An 8510-nucleotide genomic window follows, 5' to 3' on the forward strand; every position below is an offset into this window, starting at 1 on the left:
TTTCGGGTTGGGTTTCGGGTTTCGGGTAAAAGTGACAGCCCTAATATTGTGTATTCTGTTCATTTTCGTCATTATTATGTCTTTGATCTCGGCATTTTGTCTTTTCGTCATTTTTTTAACGGGAATGATGGGTAAACATTTTAGTTGTTTTAAGTTTTTCGTTTTTTATTTATATTTTAAGTTATCTTTTCTTTATTATTATTTTTGAATTTACTTTTATGAAGTTTTTTACGTGATCACAAATTTTTCTCACACTTCTTATTTTTATCTCCTTTGTATTTTAATTTAACCTCCATTTTATGTAAATATAACACAAGTTACATACGTCAATAGTTATGTAAATATAAAACAAGTTAAATATAACACAAGTTACATCCGTCAACGCTAGCATGCTACATACATATATATGTGTCACTATAAATTAGATATATGTACCTAGATACATATATGTAACCTGAAGTGTTACGCATGTGTAACTCAAGGAACATGATCATATAGAGTGAACCAATTTTTAAATTTATTTTCTATTTACAGATGAACATTTCGAATAACCATAATAATTAAGAAACAAATATGACCCATTTTGATTTAATGCTGTAATTTCCTTTTGGTATGAAGACATCCCCACCAATTGTGGGGGTCGTGTATTCCCGTGACCTAGCACCGCTACCTCCACTTAAAAACTAATCGGACCAAAGGTGTTATGTGGTGTTAGGATGACGAAGACATCAGTCAGTTTTTGTGTTGATTTTTGGGATTAAGAAGGGCTAGGAGAAAAACGATTTGAAAGTGGAGCATGATCGGATGATCTTAAAAGATATGAACGATTAGTAAGCGGAAAGGTTAAAATAGAGGGCGACAATTACCAAATTACCAAATTATCAAAACGCCTTTAAATAAAAATGGGTAACTTCATAGAATGATAACCAAGTTTTAAAAGTAATCTAATTAGTTAATTCAACTTTATAAAGTGTTCCAATTAAGTAACTCAATTTTCATATTTGATTAAATTAAAGGTTTTAACATGTTTTTTTAGCATTTTTCATTTTTGTTTCATATAGGAAATTTTTTTATCTGTTTTTTTGTTGACGTTGAGTGGTAACGTGAATTTTATTTTTTATTTTTAAATTTTAAAATAATTAACGTTTTTAATTTTTTTTAATATAACTACATATATTACAAATTCCGACCCTCACATCTTATCCTCCATTTCTTTCTTGATGCACACAAAAATTGGTGAGACTCAATTTGAAGATTTAATTACACAATTTGAGAAAAATATGCATGAGTAACCTAATTAGAACACTTTGAAAGTTGGTTACTATTCCATGAGATATTCTTTAAAAATGCAACTTCATAGAATAGTAAACAAGTTTAAAAAGTGTTCCAATTAGGTCACTCAACTTTAAAAAGTGTTCCAATTAAGTCACTCAATTTTCATATTTTATTAAATTAAAAGTTTTAACATGTTTTTTTAGCGTTTTTCTTTTTTGTTTCACATAGGAAATTTTTTTTTCTTTTCTTTTATGTTGACGTTGAGTGACGACGTGGATTTTATTTTTTATTTTTAAATTATAAAATAATTAACGTTTTTAATTGTTTAAATATAACTACATATATTGAAAATTCCGACACCCCACCATCTTATCCCCCATTTCTTTCTTGACGCACACAAAAATCAATGAGACTCGATTTGAAGATTTAATGACCCAATTTGAGAAAAATATGCATGAATTACCTAATTATAACACTTTTGAAAGTTGGTTCCTATGAAATATTCCCTAAAAATAAATAAAAGAAATCTAAATTCTTGCATAAACGATTAATATCAATTTGTTAATATGGTTCAAAGCGTTGTTTATGAGACTCAGTGTCGGAGCTATGGATTTTTTTTCTTACATGTCTAGGATTTTTCGGTACACGAATTTTTTTTGGCGTCAAAGTTTTTGAGACTGGACGGATCAAATAATTAAAAAGCAATATCAGTATCTAAAAAAATTATATCGTCAACAGTAAATAAAATACAAAGTAGTTTTAAATAAAACAAGACATTGCATATTATAATTTTTCCAAATACGTTTTCATGTTTTGAAAACGATTTCATAACATCTACAATTGCGACTTTCAAATATTAATATAATCCAGTTATGATTGTTCTTTATCAGTTATAATTTATTAAGGGTTAATTGGGTTAGTCTTATTGAGCCATTCTACAAATATTTTTGGGCTTTTGTATTAATTTATTGCTAGTACACGGTTTTGCGTCTCGAGTCTTTGTATTTATCGTTTATTTAATGTAAAAGTTAATTATATTTAAGCTAGTTCGTTAAGGAACATGTCTAGTTCGTTAAGGATGTTTAGCGAACTAGCCCTTAAGTTCCTCTTAATTCGTTAATGATGTTTAACGAATAAGGGGTTGTTTCGTTAAGTTTATTTGTTAAATGTATTGTAACGAAGTAGGTGTCTAGTTCGTTACGGAATGTGTAACGAACTAGACCCATCTTCTATATATAGTGGTGTAGTCCACTGTTTAATTTAAGTTTTGAGTTTAAGATTAATGAACCTCTGCCCGATTGTTCTCTCAAGCTTCTTCATAATTATTCAATCTATATTATACATACACATATCTATACAACTAATACTAACTAATATATACAACCTATAACGTATAAGAGCCACTATGAACTAGATCCGTAATTGTTATTGAACCTTAGATATGAGATCGATATTAGGGTTTTACAAGTGGTATCAGAGCTTTCGGTGTTCGATTGCTCTTGATTTGATTGATTAAATTGTTAATTAAGGATTGTTATTAGTTATTTTGGTCTCATTTGGTGACGGTTTGAGTTTGGATCAAATTCAGTGTGAATTTGATTGGGAAAAGGATTGAATTGGTTAGATATGTGTTTGTTAAGGTATTAGGAGGTTGTTGTGAGTTGGAATTGTGATTTGAATTGGTTTGTGTGATTGTGTGGTTTGTATCTGGTTTTGGCCGAAACAGGGGATCGTTTGGGTTCTAATTGGATTCGAGATAAGGATAATTGGGTTACGAGAGGTGTTGGTTTGTATTTGCGACAATGTTACGAGTAAATTGATAGGTTATATGGACAATTTGGTTTAGTATTGATAAAGTATTACAAATCTGGGTTTTCATTTTGGTGGTCTTAATTTGGCCAAAATCTTAAAATTCCAGATGAAGATTTGAAGATCTTCATATGTGTTTGAATATTCCTTAAATCCTTGATTAGTTGGTTAACTACTGTTCATCAATTCATTACTTGATTCGCTATATTTTCTGATTCGTGTCTTCTAGTTCGTGAGACACGTGTTTTAGTTCGTTAACTTTAATTCCAACAACTTTTGCCATGTGCCAATAGTTGTCAGAGTTTGTTACAACCGTTGTAACAACCTAATTCGCTATAGTTGATTCGTTATCAACTGTAGCTAATTCGTCATCTTGATTCGCCACCTAATTCGTTAACAGTGACTTAGTGATTCGTTAAGGAAACACTGCAGTTCGTTACCTTAATTCGCTAAGCTTACACTTAATTGATTCGTTAAAGGAACCACCTGATTCGTTAAAATATTTCGTCAATCTAATTCGTTACTTTGACTTAATTCGTTGAACTAGTTCGTTATAACCAGTTCGTGTGACACTGTTCCAGATTCGTTAAACTCACAGATTCGTTAAAGTTGTTTCCAATTCGTTAGCGTTTACAGTTCGTTAAGATATTTTTCAACTTTAACCCTTGAAATTTGATTGTCTTGTCATTTTTCAACATGGCTGGTATGTATGAACAAATGTCGCAACTGGACACTGAGATCGGTTCACATTCAAAATGTCCACGTTTAATGAAATTTAGCGATTTTGCCAAGTGGGAACCTCGTTTCCGTGCTCATCTAGGATCGGTTTACCCTGATTGTTCGTATTACTTGGATGAGGTATATACTGTTCCTATGATTGGAGATGAGACTATCGGCTTCACACCTAAAACCATCTCTCAATACTCTCAAGAAGAAAAGAAAGCGCTGGAAATTGAGACAAAAGCCTACTCTACTTTTACAATGGCTTTACCAGAAAACATCTTTCACCAAGTTGGTAGCATAAAGATTTGTGCTTCGTTATTCCAACACATTCGTATGAGGAGTATGGGTAACACCGCTGAAAGCAAGAAAGTCATGCTAAAGTTTCAATTTAGAAACTTTAACTTACTTAAGGGTGAGACTGTCGAGGAGATGACAACAAGGTTTAATCATTTGGTAGCCGAGATGGATAAAATTAAGTTGGAAACTTCTGAAGTTGATAAGATTGATACCATCAAGAGTGCTTTACCGAGTTCTTATTCTACGTTTTTTAATGGTTTTGAAAGAGAACAATTACTTCAACAATGAAGACTTTACAGCATCTGAATTCATGCAAAACATTGAAGCAAGAGAATACGATCTCAAATGTCAAAAGTCTTCAAAGGATAATCAAGATCCTGCCTTTTATGGTGGGAGTATGCCCTTGAGTTCAACCATCTTTCCAATCACTGCATTTCTTACACAACATGCAAGTGATAATGCTACAACTATTTATAGTGATCCACGAGCATGTTTCTACAGTGTTGGAAATTCTGGTTCACCAAATGTTTCTAGTTCTTCTGGTGGATCTGGAAATTCATCCACTACAAATCAATTCTCACCACCACCGACTTTCAACATGAAGAAAGCTTAACAAAACTTTACTTTCTTATCATCTTTCATGTCTTCTTATGAGAATTTGGTGAGTCGTAAGATAGCTACGAGTGATTTGACTGAGGAAGACTATGATCAGATTGATCCGGATGACTTAGAGATTATGGACTTGAAATGGAACATGGCGATGATTGTCTGTAAAGTTAAAAGGTTTATGCAAAGGACCGGCAAAGATCTTCCCGCTTTAAACAAGAAGTTGGGGTTTGATAAACTGAAAGTCAAATGTTATAATTGTCAGGAATTTGGACATTTTGCAAAGGAATGTGATAAGCTGAAAAAGGAGTATACTGGTCCTCGTGGTCAAAACCAAAGTTCTTCTACACCACGGGTAATGATGCTGAAAAGAAACCGTCTACTTCTGGGTCACAAGCAATGTTAGCTGATGGAACCGATTGGTCACAACAACTGCTGTGTAATGACAATCAAGCCAATTTGGTTATGTTCAAGACAAATGACGTTTTTCAAGATGCAAGCGGAAGTGAGCTATCGTCTGATAATGACACTGAATCGGTTTCTGATGATTCATGTGATAAATTTCCAACTACGTTTTCTTGAATGGCTAAGATCAATGAGGTTAGTCCTTCTATCTCTGCTACTTTGTCTGCTAAAGTATCCTGTGTTGATGTGAGACTAACAAACCTAAGTTAGAGTCTTTAAAAATTCATAATGATAATTTAGTGAGGGAAATTGCTTCACTAAAGGATACTTATCGACAATCTCTTGAATCTCAAATGAGATCTCGAGAAAAGATTGAAGCTTTGTCGACAAGTAACCATGATCTCAAGGCTGAGTTATCTGTTAAAATGACAATCAATGATCAAAACTTTCAAGAAATATTGAAATATCGTTCAAAGATAACCGAGCTTGAGAATGAGGTTCTTGAGTTAAAGAACAAGTTGGGAAAATTTCAAAACTCTTCCTTTTTGCTAAACGAATTAATCGAAGTATCTGGTAAGCAAAAAGATTCAAAAAAGGGTATAGGTTTTGTTGAAATTCCACCACCTTTTCACAATGATTATAAAGAAAATCCCTTTTCTAGAAGAGAAGAGGATGTGATTGTAAAAGAACCTGTGTTTTCTGAAAAATCAAAACCAGTGAAAACTGAAACTGTTAAAGCCCAACCTACAATTCAAAAACCTCATGTTGAAAGCAACAAAGTATTTGTTGAAAATGTTGATAAAGTAATTATTGAGGATGTGTTTGAACCTGAGGTTATACACAAAAATAAGAACATTCCAAGTTCTAATCACACTTTTTGTGAGCCTCATGACTTTGAGGAGGCCGTGTATGGTTCACACACAACTCATGTGAGAAAAGAAGACCAAGTTAAGGTTAAACCAGTTAAGGCTAAGAAAACAGAAAAGCCTAAAATTTCTGATGAGGATTTGATGCGCTTTATCAATCCTACTGTTTCCAAGTTGACAACTGGTCGTGTGTTTAAGTTGAAAGGAATTGATACAATGTTCACTGAGAAAGACATTCCGATTCGCATTATCAAACCTGAGCTAATTGAAAACGTTTTTCACAATGAAACCTCCAAGATACAAGATCTTGAATGCCAATATGCTTGTGCCAAAACATCAAACTCATCAGAACCATTGATTAAAGCTAAGCAATTGTTAAAACATGCTAAAAAGGTTCATTTTGTGAAATCAACTGGAACTGATACATTGCAATGTTTTTCCAACTGTTCTAACCTTGACTTTTATATGAAAAAGAAGTCTGTATCGTCTGGTGATTTGGCCAAAAGTTTTACTAAGAATGTGAGTCATCAACCTTCTGTGGCATCTGTTTTTGCCAAATCTCAACATGATCATATGGACATGCGAAGTTGCTTTTTGTGTGGACAACAAGGTCATGTGGTGAGAAACTGTGGCCAGAAGGAATCTAAGAACCTTCACCTGTATCAAGGACCAATCAAGACCAGTTCCTGTGATAAAGGAGATACTGAAACGACCTATGTCGTGTGATGATGATACTCACATCATGTTTTCAAACGTGAATCCACGTAAGGTAATTCATGTGAACGAAACACATGGTCAAGTAAAACCAAAGTTTGTTCCAACTGAGCCTATCTGCAAGAACGTGAACTCAAATGTCGTACAAGCTTCCTATCTAAGACGAAAGTCTAAGAAGTAGGCAACTTCTTCTCAAGTTGCTGAACAACAGTTGAATTCTGTTCAAGTTAATTTTCCAAGAGAAACTCAAAAGGTGCCCAAGACTGAGGCCTGGTCTGTCTTTTTGAACTAATCACTTTTATTTTGTGTATAGGGTACATCCAAGACAGTGTCTGGTGAAAACTGGATAATGGATAGTGGATGTTCTCGTCTTATCAATGGAAATCTCAACCTCTTAACAAATGTGAGAAATATTCAAGGGGGTTATGTGGCGTTTGCTGGGAATTCTAGGGGCATGATAACACAAGAAGGTGAAGTTTCAAATGGTCACATTACATTTGAAAAAGTCAATTACTGTGACAAGATGGACCATAATTTATTTAGTGTGTCGCAAATATGTGACAAAAAGTACACTACTATATTTACTGATAAAGAGTGTCTGATTTTGAAACCGGGATACGCGATTCCTGAGGACATGGTTGTCATGCGATCACCTTGATCGAATGATATTTATGTCTTGGATATGTCTTCTAACGTATCAACTTCTATCGAAACATGTTTTGTCTCAAAAGCAACCAATAAGGACTCTATTCTATGGCATCATAGAATGGGTCACATTCATGTTCGAAAGATGAATTATTTAATGGCGAATGACTTAGTTGAAGGTGTTTCTTTGAAGAACTTTAAATTATCTGATCACTGTGTTGCTTGCAAGAAAGGCAAACAGAAGAAAAAGTCACATCCATCTAAGTTATTGAATTCCATTGATACTCCTTCTTGAACGACTTCATATGGATCTTTTTAGTCCCATGAATCGTGCTAGTATCTCTGGAGATTGGTATTGTCTGGTAGTTACCGATGATTATTCAAGATACTCATGGGTTTTATTTATGAGTTCAAAAGATCAAACACCTGTTCTGGTACAAAACCTAATCACTAAGATCGAATCACTATACAAGCAAAAAGTGAGGTGAATTCGAAGTGATAATGGTTCTGAATTTAAAAACACTGTATTGGATTTGTTTTGAATTCAAAAGGGAATTTATCGAGAATATAGTGCACATTATGTACCACAACAGAATGGTGTTGCTGAAAGGAAGAATAGAACTTTGATTGAAGCTGCAAGAACTATGCTTGCTGATTCAAAGTTTCCTGTCAAATTCTAGAATGAGGCGATGAATACAGCTTGTTATACGCTTAATCGGGTTCTAACTATTAAAAGACTCAAGAATACAAGTTATGAGCTTTTGAACAACCGAAAGCCTAACTTAAAGTACTTGGAACCGTTTGGATGCCCTTGTACGATGTTGAAGAAGGATGTGGGTAAATTTGAAGAAAAAGCTATCAAGGGATATTTTTTGGTATATGCTTCTCCAAAGAAAAGAGTATTTAATTTTACTTCTAGTTGTATTGAGGAATGGTATCATGTGGACTGTCAAAAGTACATCACACCTCCTCAAGGGAAAGGTCCCGACTGGATGTTTGATTATGATGGCTTATTTAATTCATTCACTCCATCAACTGAGCAACCAGATGAAGACTTGGTTCATGCATACTTTGAAGATTAATTGGTCATTCCAAGATTTTCAAGTTCTAATGATGTTGTAGCTCCAACTGAAGATCCATGTGATTATCCTCAAGCTTCTTCTGATAATG

Source organism: Bidens hawaiensis, unplaced genomic scaffold (genome assembly GCF_021521415.1).
Source record: "Bidens hawaiensis isolate Kalapana, Puna unplaced genomic scaffold, B.hawaiensis_p1.1 tig00013823_1, whole genome shotgun sequence".
NCBI lineage: Eukaryota > Viridiplantae > Streptophyta > Magnoliopsida > Asterales > Asteraceae > Bidens > Bidens hawaiensis.